A 17,079-nucleotide genomic window follows, 5' to 3' on the forward strand; every position below is an offset into this window, starting at 1 on the left:
TGGTGTTATGTGAATGTTGACTACATGACACTTCACCATTATTTGGGCCTAGAGGAAGGCATTGGGAAGTAATAAGTAGATGATGGGTTGCTAGAGTGACAGAAGATTAAACCCTAGTTTATGCGTTGCTTCGTAAGGGCCTGATTTGGACCATATGTTTCATGCTATGGTTAGATTTACCTTAATAATTCTTTTGTAGTTGTGGATGCTTGCAATAGGGGTTAATCATAAGTGGGATGCTTGTAAAAGTAAGGGCAGTACCCAAGCACCGGTTCACCCACATATCAAACTATCAAAGTACCAAACACGAATCATATGAGCGTGATGAAACTAGCTTGACGATAATTCCCATGTGTCCTCGGGAGCGCTTTTCTCATTATAAGAAATTGTCTAGGCTTTTCCTTAGCTACAAAAAGGATTGGGCCACCTTGCTGCACCTTATTTACTTTCATTACTTGTTACCCGTTACACATTATCCTATCACAAAACTATCTGTTACCTACAATTTCAGTGCTTGCAGAGAATACCTTACTGAAAACCGCTTGTCATTTCCTTCTGCTCCTCGTTGGGTTCGACACTCTTACTTATCTATGATAGATCCCCTATACTTGTGGGTTATCAAGACTCTTTTCTGGCGCTGTTGCCGGGGAGTGAAGCGCCTTTGGTGAGTGGAACTTGGTAAGGAAACATTTATATAGTGTGCTGAAATTTTCTGTCACTTGTTACTATGGAAACTAATCCTTTGAGGGGCTTGTTCGGGGTATCTTCGCCCCGACCAGAAGAGCTAAGAGTTGCTCCTCAACCTACTGAACCTACTGAAAATGTTTACTATGAAATTCCTTCGGGTATGATAGAGAAACTATTAGCTAATCCCTATGCAGGAGATGGAACATTGCATCCCGATTTACACCTTATCTTTGTGGATGATGTGTGTGGATTATTTAAGCTTGCAGGTATTCCCGATGATGTTGTTAAGAGGAAGGTTTTCCCTTTAGCTTTGAATGGAGACACATTGACATGGTATAGGCTTTGTGATGATACGGGATCTTGGAACTATAAATGATTGAAGTTGGAATTTCACCAGAAGTTCTATCCTATGCATCTTGTTCACCGTGATTGTAATTACATATATAATTTCTGGCCTCGCGAAGGAGAAAGCATCGCTCAAGCTTGGAGGAGGCTTAAGTCAATGTTATATTCATGCCGCGATCATGAGCTCTCAAGAGAAATGATTATTCAAAAAATTTATGCTCGGCTTTCTCTCAATGATCGCACCATGCTCGATACTTCCTGTGCTGGTTCTTATATGCTGAAGACTACTGAATTCAAGTGGGACTTATTGGAAAGAATTAAATGCAACTCTGAAGATTGGGGTTCCGACATGGTAAGGAGTCAGAGCAGAAAGAGGAAAGATTATTGAATATTCTGAAGAAGCACGGTGCTGCTATTGGATATACTCTGGATGATCTTAAGGGCATTAGTCCCACTCTATGTCAACACAAAATTAAAGTGGAGAAAGATGCTAAACAAGTTAGAGATCATCAACGATGTTTAAATCCTAAGATGAAAGAAGTGGTAAGAAAGGAGATACTAAAGCTCCTTGAGGCAGGTATAATTTATCCTGTTGCTGATAGTGAATGGGTAAGCCCTGTCCATTGTGTCCCTAAAAATGGAGGTATTACTATTGTTCCGAATAATAAAGATGAATTGATTCCGCAAAGAAATATTATAGGTTATAGGATGGTAATTGATTTCCATAAGTTAAATAAAGCTACTAAGAAAGATCATTACCCTTTACCTTTTATTGATCAAATGCTAGAAAGACTATCCAAACACACACATTTCTGCTTTCTAGATGGTTATTCTGGTTTCTTTCAAATACCTGTGTCAGTGGAAGATCAATCAAAGACTACTTTTACTTGCCTTTCGGTACTTTTGCTTATATACGTATGCCTTTAGGTTTATGTAATGCACTAGCTACCTTTCAAAGATGCGTGATGGCTATATTCTCTGACTTCTGTAAAAAGATTTGTGAGGTATTCATGGATGACTTCTCCGTCTATGGATCCTCTTTTGATGATTGCTTGAGCAACCTTGATCGTGTTTTACAGAGATGTGAAGACACTAGTCTCGTCCTGAATTGGGAAAAGTGTCACTTTATGGTTAATGAAGGCATTGCCTTGGGGCATAAAATTTCTAAAAGAGGTATTGAAGTTGATAAAGCTAAGGTTGATGTTATTGAAAAGATGCCATGCCCCAAGGACATTAAAGGTATAAGAAGTTTCCTTGGTCATGCCGGGTTTTATAGGAGGTTCATTCAAGACTTTTCTAAAATCTCTAGGCCTCTGACTAATTTATTGCAAAAAGATAATCCTTTTATCTTTGATGATGATTGTGTAGAAGCATTTGTACTTAAGAAAGCTTTGATCATTGCACCTATTGTTCAGCCACCTGATTGGAATTTACCCTTTGAAATTATGTGTGATGCTAGTGATTATGCTGTAGGTGCTGTTCTAGGGCAGAGAGTTGATAAGAAATTAAATGTTATTCAATATTCTAGTAAGACTCTTGATACTACCCAGAGAAATTATGCTACTACTGAAAAAGAATTCCTGGCAGTTGTATTTGCTTGTGATAAGTTCAGACCTTACATTGCTGGTTCTAAAGTTACTATTCACACTGATCATGCTGCTATTAAATATCTTATGGAAAAGAAAGATGCTAAACCTAGACTTATTAAATGGGTTCTCTTGCTTCAAGAATTTGATTTGCATATTATTGATAGAAAGGGAGCTGAGAACCCCGTTGCAGACAACTTGTCTAGGCTAGAGAATGTTCTTGATGACCCACTACCTATTGATGATAGCTTTCCTAATGAACAATTAGCGGTCATTAATGCTTCTCGTATTGCTCCATGGTATGCTGATTATGCTAATTACATTGTTGCTAAATTTAAACCACCTAGTTTCACATACCAGCAAAAGAAAAAGTTCTTTTATGATTTAAGACATTACTTCTGGGATGACCCACACCTTTATAAAGAAGGAGTAGATGGTGTTATTACATGTTGTGTACCTGAGCATGAATAGGATCAGATCTTACGCAAGTGCCACTCCGAACCATATGGATGACACCACGCTGGAGACAGAACTGCACATACGGTATTGCAATCCGGTTTTTATTGGCCTACTCTCTTCAAAGATGCTCGTAAGTTTTTCTTGTCTTGTGATGAATGTCAAAGAATTGGTAATATTAGTAGACGTCAAGAAATGCCTATGAATTATTCTCTTGTTATTGAACCATTTGATGTTTGGCGCTTGGATTATATGGGACCTTTTCCTGCCTCTAATGGGTATACACATATTTTAGTTGTTGTTGATTACGTTACTAAGTGGGTAGAAGCTATTCCAACTAGTAGTGCTGATCATAATACCTCTATTAAGATTCTTAAATAAGTTATTTTTCCAAGCTTTGGAGTCCCTAGATATCTCATGACTGATGGTGGTTCACATTTTATTCATGGTGCTTTCCGTAAAATGCTTGCTAAGTATGATGTTAATCATAGAATCGCATCTCCTTATCACTCACAGTCTAGTGGTCAAGTAGAGTTGAGTAATAGAGAGCTCAAATTATTTTTGCAAAAGACTATTAATAGATCTAGAAAGAATTGGTCCAAGAAACTTGATGATGCATTATGGGCTTATAGAACTGCATATAAAAATCCTATGGGTATGTCTCCGTATAAGAAGGTTTATGGAAAAGCATGTCACTTACCTCTTGAACTTGAACATAAAGCATACTGGTCTATTAAAGAGCTCAACTATGACTTCAAAATTGCCGGTTAGAAGAGGTTATTTGAAATTAGCTCACTTGATGAATGGAGAACTCAAGCCTATGAGAATGCCAAGCTGTTTAAAGAAAAATTTAAAAGATGGCATGACAAAAGAATACAAAAGCGAGAATTTAACGTATGTGATTATGTGTTGCTATTCAACTCTCGTTTAAGATTTTTTGCAGGAAAACTTCTCTCTAAATGGGAAGGTCCTTACGTTATCGAGGAGGTCTATCATTCTGGTGCCATAAAAATCAGCAACTTCAAAGGCACAAGTCCGAGGGTGGTGAACGGTCAAAGAATCAAACATTGTATCTCAGGTAACCCTATTAATATTGAAACTAATATTATTGAAACCGTAACCCCGGAGGAATACATAAGGGACACTTTCCAGAACATTTCAGACTCCGAAAAGGAATAAGTATGTGGTACAGTAAGTAAACCAACTCCAAAACAGTTCTAATGGCATTTTTTCTCCGTTTTGGAATATTTAAGAATTTTTGAAAGCAAGAAGTAATCCGGGAAGGACATGACGCCTCCACGAGGGTGGAGGGCGCCCCCCTACTGGGCGCGCCCCCTGTCTCGTGGACACCTCATGTGCCTCCTGGACTCTGTTTTCTTGCACATTACGTATTTTGGTCGGTAAAAATTCATTATATAATCTCCCGAAGGTTTTGACCATCGTATCACACAAAAATCCTCTGTTTTTGTTTCAAGTTGTTCCTGTTGCAGATTTAGAGCAAGATGTATTCTCAAGAGTCAGTCGGGGAGAGTCGGGTGTCTCACCCGACACCAGGTCCAAGAGCAAATAGCGGTGCTTATCACTTTGGACCATCAACGGAGGATGAGATGGAGGCCGACTTGAAAAGGATAGATGCCATGAAGGAAGAAGTTACCTCCCGCTTCCAAGCAGGATTCATAATGAGGGAACTACAGAGCTCGGCTGTTCCAAATTCGGTCATCCCTTCCAACGTTAAATTTCTTTCTTATGAAAATATGAAAAAGAGTGTCACTTGTTCTCCAGAAGCTATGCAACACCCTTGGGTAAAAGGAGCTTTAGCCATAATAGGCAAGCTCCATATGGAAAGTATGAATCTCAAGTAACAAGTCAACAGGTGAGGGAGTCCCGGACTAGGGCGTGTCCGGATAGCCAAATTATCATGGTCGGCCGGACTCCAAGGTTATGAAGATACAAGATTGAAGACTTCGTCCCGTGTCCGGATGGGACTTTCCTTGGCATGGAAGACAAGCTTGGCAATACGGATATGTAGATCTCCTACCATTGTAACCGACTTTGTGTAACCCTAGCCCTCTCCGGTGTCTATATAAACCGGATGGCTTTAGTCCATAGGACAAACAACAATCATACCATAGGCTAGCTTCTAGGGTTTAGCCTCCTTGATCTCGTGGTAGATCCACTCTTGTAACACACATCATCAATATTAATCAAGCAGGACGTAGGGTTTTACCTCCATCAAGAGGGCCCGAACCTGGGTAAAACATCGTGTCCCTTGTCTCCTGTTACCATCCGCCTAGACGCACAGTTCGGGACCCCCTACCCGAGATCCGCCGGTTTTGACACCGACATTGGTGCTTTCATTGAGAGTTCCTCTGTGCCGTCACCATCAGGAAGGATGCATTTTCCCGTCTTTAAAGATGGCACCGTCGTCAAGGGAGCTTTGGCCGCCGGCCAGACTATCCGGCTAGGCAGTTTTCTTATGACCGCCTGTTCGGCCACCGCTCCGACAATGACCTCTCGGGTCATTAAAAGCGATCTTCACGTCATCTCGGAATTCGCCGAGCAGCTAGATCCGATTGAGCTCTCCTCCGTAAACGAGCTCTTGGATCGCATCGCCGCCCTGGGAGTCGCTACTGACTACGATCAGATTGGGCTTAAAACCGATCTGAGAGAAATTAACTCTCCCCAGGTTACCCACCATGTTGTTGTGGTAGAGGAACAATGCAGCGATTCTTCTTCTATGTTAAAAACCAACTATGTCCGGATTCCCGATCCCTCCATGCCGTATTCCCACGGAGGGTTGGACGCTAATCAAATACTGAACCTAAAGTCAGGCATCAGACCAGATTTGTTGGAAAGCATCCAACAAAACAAGCTTCCAAATCCGGAGGCTTCTTGGCCTTTGAGCCTCAGATCAGGCGGGGTTCCGAACTTAATTCCACCCGCCCACCCAAACATAAGCGATCTATCTCAAATACGGCAAGAGCCCGATGAAACAGTACATCATTACTGGGCCAGATTCCTCCTGGTTATGAACAGGATAAAGGACTGCCGTGAAGAAAGCACGATTTCAATCTTCTGCAACAATTGCATGGACAAGGGAATCATAAACGCCATCAGTCGTTGCGAAGTTACACGCTTCGCCGACCTAGCGACCATTGTACAAAAATACTGCGCGATGGAGAGTGCCTGGAAAACCGAAACTAGGTTTTGGGACAATCCGGCCCTGAATACAACCCCAGTTCGAAATAAAAGGGTGCGTCATACTCAAGCACCTGGGTTAAAAACCAAAAAGCAAAAAAACCCTAAAGGGTACGGAACCGTACTGGAAGGATAGCTCAATGGACCCTGCAAAATCCACAGTACGGAGAGCGCCACTCCAACACACAGCCTTCGAGCATGTTGGATATTACGGGAGGTGGCCAAAAGTGACGAAGGCTTTTTAGCCCCGGGCAACCAGCCCAGCAGCACCAGTATGGTATTAATAGTCTTCAAGACTTTCACATCAAATAACATGCGGAAACGAATAATCCGCAGCCTCGCCGAAGTCTACCAAGTAGCAACAACAAATCCATGGAGTGACACGGCTATCACCTTCAATGCCAGCGACGAACCTAAATTCCGAACAGCTCAAGCACCAGCCGCATTGGTCCTCAGTCCGATAGTGGACGGCTTTCGTCTTACCAAGGTACTCATGGATGGCGGTAGTGGATTAAACCTCATCCACGAAGAAACCCTTCAAAAAATGGAAATTGATTGGAGCCGCATCGAGCGGAGCAGCACAACCTTCAGGGGAATAATCCCTAGTCGAGAAGTACGCTGCACAGGAAAAATCACACTAGATGTAGTGTTCGGCTCGCCGGACAATTACAGGTCCGAAGAGGTCACGTTCCAAGTGGCCCCATTCGGCAGCGGATATCACGCCTTGTTAGGGCGAGAGGCATTCACAATCTTCCAAGCTATACCCCATTACGGGTACATGAAGCTCAAAATGCCCGGACCCAATGGAATAATCACTCTCGCCAGTGATCCAGATACAGCACTCCGCGCTGAAAATAAGACAGCCACACTGGCCCTAGAGGCATTATCCGAAGCCCTAGCGGCAAAGGAACTAACTGCGCTGCGCTCCACGGTGGATAGGGACGATGTGATACTCGATAAGAGGTCCAAGTCCACCTCTTTTAAACCAGCAGACGAAATAGTCAAATTTCAGGTCCATCCAACGGACCCCACAAATACGGCATCCATTGGGGCACAATTAAATCCTGATGTAGAAGCCGCACTACGAGAATTCCTTCGGGAAAATTGGGACATTTTTGCCTGGCACCCTTCAGACATGCCAGGAATCCCACGCATGCTGGCAGAGCACAGCCTAAATATCCTAAAAGGATTCAAGCCAGTCAAACAAGCTCTTCGCGATTTTCCGAAGCCAAAAGACAGGCAATGGGAGAGGAGCTAGCCAAACTCTTAGAAGCCGGATTCATCAGAGATATAAAACATCCGGACTGGCTAGCCAACCTAGTAATGGTACCAAAAAAGGACAAATCCTGGCGCCTTTGCGTCGATTTCAAAGACCTTAACAAGGCCTGTCCAAAGGACCCTTTCCCTCTCCCTCGCATCGACCAAATCATCGATGCTACCGCAGGGCACGATTCATTGTGCTTCCTCGATGCATACTCCGGATACCATCAAATCAAGATGGCAGAAAAAGACCAGGCCGCAACGGCATTCATTACTCCATATGGTCCATTTTGCTTCAACACAATGCCCTTCGGACTCAAAAACACCGACGCAACATATCAGCGCATGATTCAGACATGTCTGGCTACCCAGATAGGCAAAACAGTAGAGGCATACGTAGACGATGTGGTTGTCAAGACCAAACATGTCGAAACTCTAGTAGACGACTTGAGGGTGACATTTGACAACCTCCGAGCATATGACATTAAGCTCAACCCGGAAAAATGTGTCTTCGGAGTACCAGCCAGAAAGCTTTTGGGCTTCATTGTATCCGGTAGAGGAATTGAAGCAAACCCAGCCAAGATCCGAGCTCTGTCACAATTGGATATCCCAAAAGACCTCAAGCAAATACAAAAACTAACTAGGTGCGTAGCGGCTCTAAGCCGCTTCATCTCCCGTTTGGGAGAAAAGGCTTTGCCCCTCTATCGCCTCCTTCGGTGCACCGAACACTTCGAATGGACGGATGCTGCCACGGCCGGACTCGAAGAAATCAAGGCCATACTGGCAACAAATCCGGTCCTAGCCGCGCCCAACCTGGGTGAACCTATGTTATTATATACCGCAGTAACACATCAAGTTGTCAGCGCGGTACTCGTCGTCGAACGAGAAACAGAAGGGCACAGATTCCCTCTTCAAAAACCAGTGTACTACGTATCCACTGTCTTAACTCCATGCAAGTCCCGGTACCCACATTATCAAAAGATAGCATATGCGGTGTTCATGGCATCCCGGAAGCTGCGACACTACTTTCAAGAGTGTTCCATAACGGTGGCCTCCGAAGTACCTCTCAACGATATTATAAACAATCGCGACGCAACGGGCAGGATTGCAAAATGGGCCATTGAGCTCTTACCATTTGACATAACCTACAAACCACGGCGAGCTATAAAATCGCAAGTTCTGGCTGACTTCGTCGCCGAATGGACCGAAGCCGAACTCCCTAAAGAGTACGACACGTACTCCAATTGGATCATGCATTTCGACGGATCCAAAATGTTGGCTGGCTTGGGGGCTGGCGTCGTCTTGATGTCCCCAACTGGAGACACAATCCAATATGTACTTCAAATAATGTACATGGACTCCAACAACGCAGCCGAATACGAGGCCCTTCTACACGGCCTCCTGATGGCAATCTCCATGGGCATTCAATGACTAGAGGTGCGCAGGGATTCAAACCTCGCAATATCCCAAGTAAATGGAGACTTTGACGCCAAAGATCGGAAAATGGAAGCTTACCACAATGCCGTACTAAAAATGTCAGCTCGGTTTGAAGGACTCGAATTCCACCATGTAGCCCGGGATAATAACTAGGCAGTAGACGTGTTGGCACGCATCGGGGCAAAATGAGACGCCGTCCCTCCAAACATCTTCCTGGAACGGCTCTTTAAGCCATCTGTATTATGGGAAGAGGAGTCCGGAAATAACAATCCGGAGCGAGCTGCATCACCTAACTCAGACAATTCTGACACAATCGGCGGCTCAGCCAATGAAATAACACCTTCAGCCCACGAAATGATGGCAGTAATTGCCCCGTGGACGGAACCATTCCTAGCCTACTTAATTAGGCAGGAACTTCCCGAAGACCAAAATGAGGCCTGCTGCATAGTTCGGCGATCTAAAGCGTACAAGGTCCATGAGGGAGAACTTTATAAGAAAAGCACAACCGGAGTCCTTCAAAGGTGTATCTTCGAAGAGGAAGGGCGAAATCTCCTGGCTGAAATTCACGCCGGACTCGGCGGGCACCACGCCGCAGCCCGGGCCCTTGTAGGCAAGGCCTTCCGTACAGGATTTTATTGGCCAACAGCCCGGGAAGATGCTCAGGACTTAGTCCAACGATGCGTCGGTTGCCAGCTCTTTGCTAATCAGAGCCACATGCCACCCACCGCCCTCAAAACTATACCCATCACCTGGCCGTTCGCGGTCTGGGGGCTTGACATGGTTGGACCCCTTAAAGGGGGAACCCACAAGCACAAATACTTATTGGTCATGGTGGACAAATTCACCAAATGGATTGAAGCCAAGCCGGTTAAAACGGCAGAATCCGGACCTGTGATAGACTTCATATCCGGGGTAGTACACCGTTTTGGCGTCCCCCACAGCATCATCACTGATAACGGCACGAATTTCACGGCCGACGAGGTTAAACTCTGGTGCAAAAACAAGGGCATCAAGCTCGACTACGCTTCAGTTTATCACCCCCAAACTAACGGTCAAGTCGAGCGAGCAAATGGTCTAATCATGAGCGGCATCAAACCTAGACTAGTGCGGTCCCTCAAGGAATCTAACACACAGTGGGTAGAGGAGCTCGACTCCATACTCTGGGGGCTGCGGACCACACCAAACCGAACTACCGAATTCACACCATTTTTATGGTGTACGGCGCAGAGGCAGTTCTGCCCTGCGATATAATTCATGACTCACCTCGCGTGCGCATGTACGAAGAAAGAGAAGCCGAGCTGGATCGGCAGGATAGTTTGGACGCCTTAGAGGAGGAGCGGGACATGGCAAAAGCTCGTTCCACATTTTATCAACAGCAGGCTCGAAGATATCAAAGCAGAGAAGTACGGGCCAAAACTTACAATGTTGGCGAACTTGTTCTATGCCTGCCAGACAAGAAAAAGGACAAACTTAAGCGCAAGTGGGAAGGTCCCTTCATCATCGACCAAGTCCTGACCGGCGGAGCATACCGTCTATGTAACGCATCTGACAACCGACTCGAGCTGAACCCATGGAACGCAGCCCGTCTCTGAAGATTCTACGCCTAACGCCGGACTCAGAGTTCGTCTCACTCCTCCGTCCACCTTTATACATTTTCACTGTCTCTTGTCCCCCTCCTTCTTCCCACTTTTTTTCAATACCTTTGATAGGCTGATTTGCGCATTGTTCGCACACACTTGATGTGCTCCTAGCACTCATTATACCTGGGGGCTTCTTTAATAGAAGCTTATTTATACGGGCTTCATGCCCAACACATGTGTCATACTTCCGCATGTACCTTTTATTCACCATTATATGCATCGATATGACTTATGTTTTGGCCAAGCTGGGTTGCCTGACTCCTGTGCTTACCCCTACGTTCCCGATTGTTCGGCTAGGAGGTAAAGGGAGAACCTCTGCGATTGTTACTGCCAGGTCAGCCAGATGTGTACCTCAGACTGGGTGAAGCCGAAAGCTAGCATTCTTAAGAGAATATTTGGTCGGTGACTTGAAAGATGAATTATTATTTACTTATTTATTTTCCCCCAGATGCTTTTTCTGCTATTTTCGCAGTCCGGACATGCACTTTCGGGCATGCCTCCCAGGGAAAGGAACCCTTAACGGAACTATTCTCCCTGGAAGATGTTTTTTACTAACCATGTAATATAACATAGCTAGTTGGGCACTTGTCTGATAAATCAATTATGACCCCGGCGCCTTGTCTCCACGCATGCCCCGGTTCTTCTATAACCGTAAGGGTATTCGGACACACTCCGGACTGTTGGGTCCCGAGGTTGAAGCGAAAAGGTCCGCAAAGACAAACGATCTACAATCCGGCTAGAAGGCATTTTACATGTCATTTTAAATTACATCATCAAACTGACTGATTGTACTCCTCTTCAATCCCATCTAACAGGCTGTCTAATTTACAGTCTTGTTGGGAATATTTCACGGCCAACTCTACTTGGCCGTACATCAAGCTCATAGGGATCTCCTTCCCATCAGGCCCCGCAGGTCCGACCTCGGCCATGTGGTTTGGGTCAGCCTTCGGGTACCGCGTCTTCACCATGGCCCACGCCTCCCTGGCGCCTTGACGGCAGGCTGATATCTTCCACAGACGGAGGCGTCGCCGTACTCCCTGAAGCTTCTCAGCAAGCCCTCCAAGGCCCTTGGGTAGGGAGACGGAAGGCCATAAGGCCTGAACGACGCCACTCATCGCCTGCCGAACATGTTCGAGCAGTTGCACCAGCTCGGGAAGTTGGTCACCCGTTGAACCGAGCATTTCCTCCGCAGGGCGACCTGTGAGCACACCTGAAGACACATTTCTGTCAATTGACTTCCTCGCCGAATTCTTCTTTTCAAAGGAATTTGCTCAAGCACTTACTATAAATGCCGCGACGAAGCCGCTGATTCTCCTTCACGGAGCCAGACAGCTGGGCCCGAACACCTTTCAGCTCTTGTCCTAGCTGGGTGTGGGCATCTTGGAGCTTGTTTCTCTCCTGCTGCACCTTCATAAGCACCCTCTCGCCGGCCTTTAGCTGATGCAGTAGCTGTTGCTTGTCCGGATCTAGTCCGGCGCCCTCTGCAATATTATTGTCAGATTTACGCACACGCCGCACTTTGTTAACTACTTATCTTTTCGAAGTACGTATTACCAGCGGGGGTCTCTGTGGCTCCCCCTGTGGTGGCTAGTGCGGCCTCAAGTTGGGCCTTGCACTCTTGGAGCTCCTAGGACAGGTGGGTATTCTTCTCTGTAAGATCCTGCATAATAAATGATCCTTAAATCAGTTATTTTAACTATTTTAAGTCTCAGGGGCTACTAGCATATATAACTATTAAAATTACTTACCCGTATGTCCTTCACATACTGCTCCGTGGCTCTGGTTAAACCATCTTGAGCAGCACGGAGGTGCGCGTTTCCCGCATCAAAGGCATTCAACGCCTCCGGGGAGAAACACGCGTCACGAAGAACTGTCCGGCGACGCCTGTGATTCATGGCGCTCTCCACCTCAGACCGGGTGGCGGACAACCTGTCGGCATCCTCCGTCGGAGGAGCATCCGGCTCTTACCTTGTGTTTGCCTCCACTTCCGGACCACGCGATGGAGCATGGTTGGCGGAGGCTTGATCGGCAACCTCTCCGGACACTGTCCGGCGAGTGCTCTTTCTCCTGGAAAAAGTTATGAGCATTAATATACCACGTCGCACTCCTCTTCCGCCTGCTGGGACGAACTGACCCTTGCCGGTCATCCACCGCAGGTTCGGCTTCCCGCCTTAAAGGCACCTCCTGTGATGCACCATTAGTATAGGATGGTCAGAATTGAACACGGATCAAATGATGGTGTCAAGACCTCGGTCGTAGTCACCTGGGAGGCTGGAAACAAACCGAGGTAGTCAGCCGTAATGGCGACTAGGGCATTGTCCATGCTAAGTTGGTGGAACACCCCGTCAATCAGCTCCACCTTTATGTCCGAATCCTCTTCGGAGGTCGGATCAAGGGATCATTCCGGATCCTCGGGCTGTGGAGTTAGGCTTCATATGCCCTCCACGTCCCGGCGCAGCTCCTGCGTCGAAATCACAAAGTAAAATACTTGACTTGGGAAGTATGGATCGGGTAGATAAACGTCCGCCTACCCAGCTCCAAGGGTTATTCATGGAGAATCCATTCAATGGATTCGTGCGGAGAAAGTCCTCCTCCTCCCCCTTGTACAAGCCGGACAGGATCTTTGCCAGATCGGCTGCCGAGCCTGGCCCTCTGCGGCCATGACGGGTGGCGTCGTCTTCCCCGTTGAAATCCCACATAGGGTGGCCCCTATATTGGAGTGGCTGCACCCCTCGCATAATGCACGTGGCCATGATTCCAATCATGGTCAATTCGGAGTGGGCTAGTAACCTAATCCGGACCATCAGATAATGGACGCTCCGATCATCCTCCCGTTGAGGGCTCCGCGGGCGCCAACTCAGGCGCTTCTTCAAGGGAGCATTGCTGAACTCCGGGAGGCCGATCCGAACTGGATCCGGCAAAGGGGCGTCCTCCATGTAGAACCATTCCAAAGGCCAGTCTTCGGACGCCTTCTTCGGGGTGCCGGATAGATATTCGGTCCCGGCGATGCGCCATATTTCGGCTCCGCCCACTAGATATATCGACCCCTCATAAGAATGGGGTACGAGGCAAAACAATCTCTTCCACATCGCAAAATGGGGCTCGATGCCCAGGAACAGCTCGCAAAGAGCTACAAAGCCCGCGATGTGCAAACTGGAGGCAGGTGTGAGGTGGTGAAGCTGGAGTCCGTAGAACTCCAGGAGCCCCCGGAGAAACGGATGTATGGGAAATCCGAGTCCCCTTATTAGATAAGGGACGAAGCATACCCGCTCTCCTTTGGAAGGGTTGGGGATGCTCTCCGCCTGCTTTCCAACCTTGAAGGTGGCCAGTCCGGCTCGAACCGGAACCATGAAAGTTGGGGGAAGATATCCCCCGGTTTGGAGCGCCACTAGCTCGCTGTGTGGAACCGAGCGTCGCCCCCAATCTCCTGGCTTAGGGCTGGGAGCGCGAGAGGAGGAGCCGCGTCGACTATCCATGATGGAATGGATTTTTGTCAGAGGCGCTTCGATGAGAACTTGCGGATGGAGGATGGTGTGAGCTGGATCTAGATCGTCACTTCTCTTATAGGCGGCTCGTTCGCACGGCTAGGGGGTAAAATGTAAAAATACCCTAGCTTTTCGCATTCATATGACACGTGGAAGAAGGCCATTATTGGGTGTAGAAGCCAAGGAGCGCAACATTTATAAGGAAGTCGGACACTATTCGACAAGAACATGAAGTTTGAAGGAGAACCCGCCTTGCAACACCGAAGACAATATACGCGCCGGACTCGTCGTCGCTGAAGCCTGGTTCAGGGGCTACTGAGGGAGTCCCGGACTAGGGGGTGTCCGGATAGCCGAATTATCATGGTCAGCCGGACTCCAAGATTATGAAGATACAAGATTGAAGACTTCGTCCCGTGTCCGGATGGGACTTTCCTTGGCGTGGAAGGCAAGCTTGGCGATACTGATATGTAGATCTCCTACCATTGTAACCGACTTTGTGTAACCCTAGCCCTCTCCGATGTCTATATAAACCAGATGGCTTTAGTCCATAGGACGAACAACAATCATACCATAGGCTAGCTTCTAGGGTTTAGCCTCTTTGATCTCGTGGTAGATCCACTCTTGTAACACACATCATCAATATTAATCAGGCAGGACGTAGGGTTTTAAGTCCATCAAGAGGGCCCGAACTTGGGTAAAACATCGTGTCCCTTGTCTCCTGTTACCATCCTCCTAGACGCACAGTTCGGGACCCCCTACCCGAGATCCGCCGGTTTTGACACCGACAATAGGCTCGAGGAGGAGAATCGTATCCTGAGGGGAATCATCGCCATGAAGATCACAACACCAACTCTGAAGAAGGAGACATAATCACATGGGTATGGGCACTCCCATTGGCAACTGCCAAGCTTGGGGGAGGTGCCCCGGTATCGTATCACCATCACACTCCTATCTTTACCGTTTTTACTTAGTTCGATCCTTTTAGTAATATCTTGATCTAGTAGATTGAAGTTTTGGTATGAATTAGTTTTGAGTTTTGCCTTGTGATCCCTTTATGTAATCGAGTCCGTGAGCTATCTATAATAAAGATTAGTGTTGACTCAAGGGCTTTACTATCTTGCTATGATCTTGAGAAAATAGAAGGAATAAAAAGAATAAAAGAGTTCAAATTGATCTTTTGGATAGTAATGACTTCACATATAGAAGGTATGAGGCTTAAAAGTTGTTCAGAGTTGGCAAACATAGTTTCGGTCATCGTTGCAATTAATAGGAAGTAATAAGGAAAGAGAGGTTTTCACATATAAATATACTATCTTGGACATCTTTTATAATTGTGGGCACTCATTAAAGTATGACATGCTAAAGAGTTGATGTTGGACAAGGAAGACAACGAAATGGTTTATGTTTTCTCACATCTCAGTTAAAGTACATTGTCATGGATCGTCCAACATGTTGAGCTTGCCTTTCCCCCTCATGCTAGACAAAAATTCCTTGCACCAAGTAGAGATACTACTTGTGCCTCCAAATATCCTTAAACCCAGTTTTTGCCATGAGAGTCCACCATATCTACCTATGGATTGAGTAAGATCCTTCAAGTAAGTTGTCATTGGTGCAGGCAAGAAAAATTGCTCTCTAAATATGCATGACTTATTAGTGCGGAGAAAATAAGCTTTATACGATCTTGTTATGGAAGAAATAAAAGTGACGGACTGCATAATAAAGGTCCATATACAAGTGGCAATATAAAGTGACGTTCTTTTGCACTAAGATTTTTGTATCCAACCCTAAAAGCGCATGACAACCTCTGCTTCCCTCTACGAAGGGCCTATCTTTTACTCTATGTCTTTTACCTTATGCAAGAGTCAAGGTGATCTCCCCCTTTCCCTTTTTCATTTTATCCTTTGGCAAGCACCTTGTGTTAGAAAGATCCTGATACATATATCCAATTCGATGTTCGTTAGCATGAACTATTATTGTTGACATCACCTAAAGGTGAATACGTTGGGAGGCAAAATTATAAGCCCCTATCTTTCTCAGTGTCCGATTAAAACTCCATAACCATAAATATTGCGTGACTGTTAGCAATTGTGGAAGACTATATGATAGTTGAGTATGTGGACTTGCTGAAAAGCTCTATTCTTGACTCTTTCTGATGTTATGATAAGTTGGAATTGCTTCAATGACTGAGATTATGGTTTTTTAGTTCCCAATGAAGTTTATGTTCCATACTTGACATTGTGAATAGATTGTTACTTGAGCATAAGAAATCATATGACAAATTCTATATATGTTGCTGTTATAAGAATGATCATGATGCCCTCATGTCCGTATTTTATTTTTATCGACACCTCTATCTCTAAACATGTGGACATATTTTTCGATTTCGGCTTCCGCTTGAGGACAAGCGAGGTCTAAGCTTGGGGGAGTTGATACGTCCATTTTGCATCATGCTTTTATATCAATATTTATTGCATTATGGGCTGTTATTACACATTATGTCACAATACTTATGGCTATTCTCTCTTATTTTATAAGGTTTATCATGAAGAGAGGGAATGCCGGCAGCTGGGATTCTGGCTGGAAAAGGAGCAAATATTGGAAACCTATTCTGCACAGCTCCAAAAGTCCCGCAACTCCACGAAAGTTATTTTTGGATTTAATAAGAAATATTGGGCAAAGAAAGTACCGGAGGGGGCCCACACCCTGGCCAGGAGGGTGGGGTGCACTCCCCCCCCCTATTGGGCGTGCTTGAGGGAGTCCTGGATTAGGGGGTATCCGGACAGCCAGACTACATTGTCCGGACTATTGAAGTGTGAAGATACAAGACTCAAGACTTTGGCCCGTGTCCGGATGGGACTCTCCTTTGCGTGGAAGACAAGCTTAGCGATCCGGATATTATATTTCCTTCCTTGTAACCGACTCCATGTAAACCCTAGCCCTCTCCGGTGTCTATATAAACTGGAGAGGATGGTCCTTAGAAGGTCG

The sequence above is a fragment of the Triticum aestivum genome, chromosome 5B, assembly GCF_018294505.1.
Source record: "Triticum aestivum cultivar Chinese Spring chromosome 5B, IWGSC CS RefSeq v2.1, whole genome shotgun sequence".
Lineage (NCBI taxonomy): Eukaryota > Viridiplantae > Streptophyta > Magnoliopsida > Poales > Poaceae > Triticum > Triticum aestivum.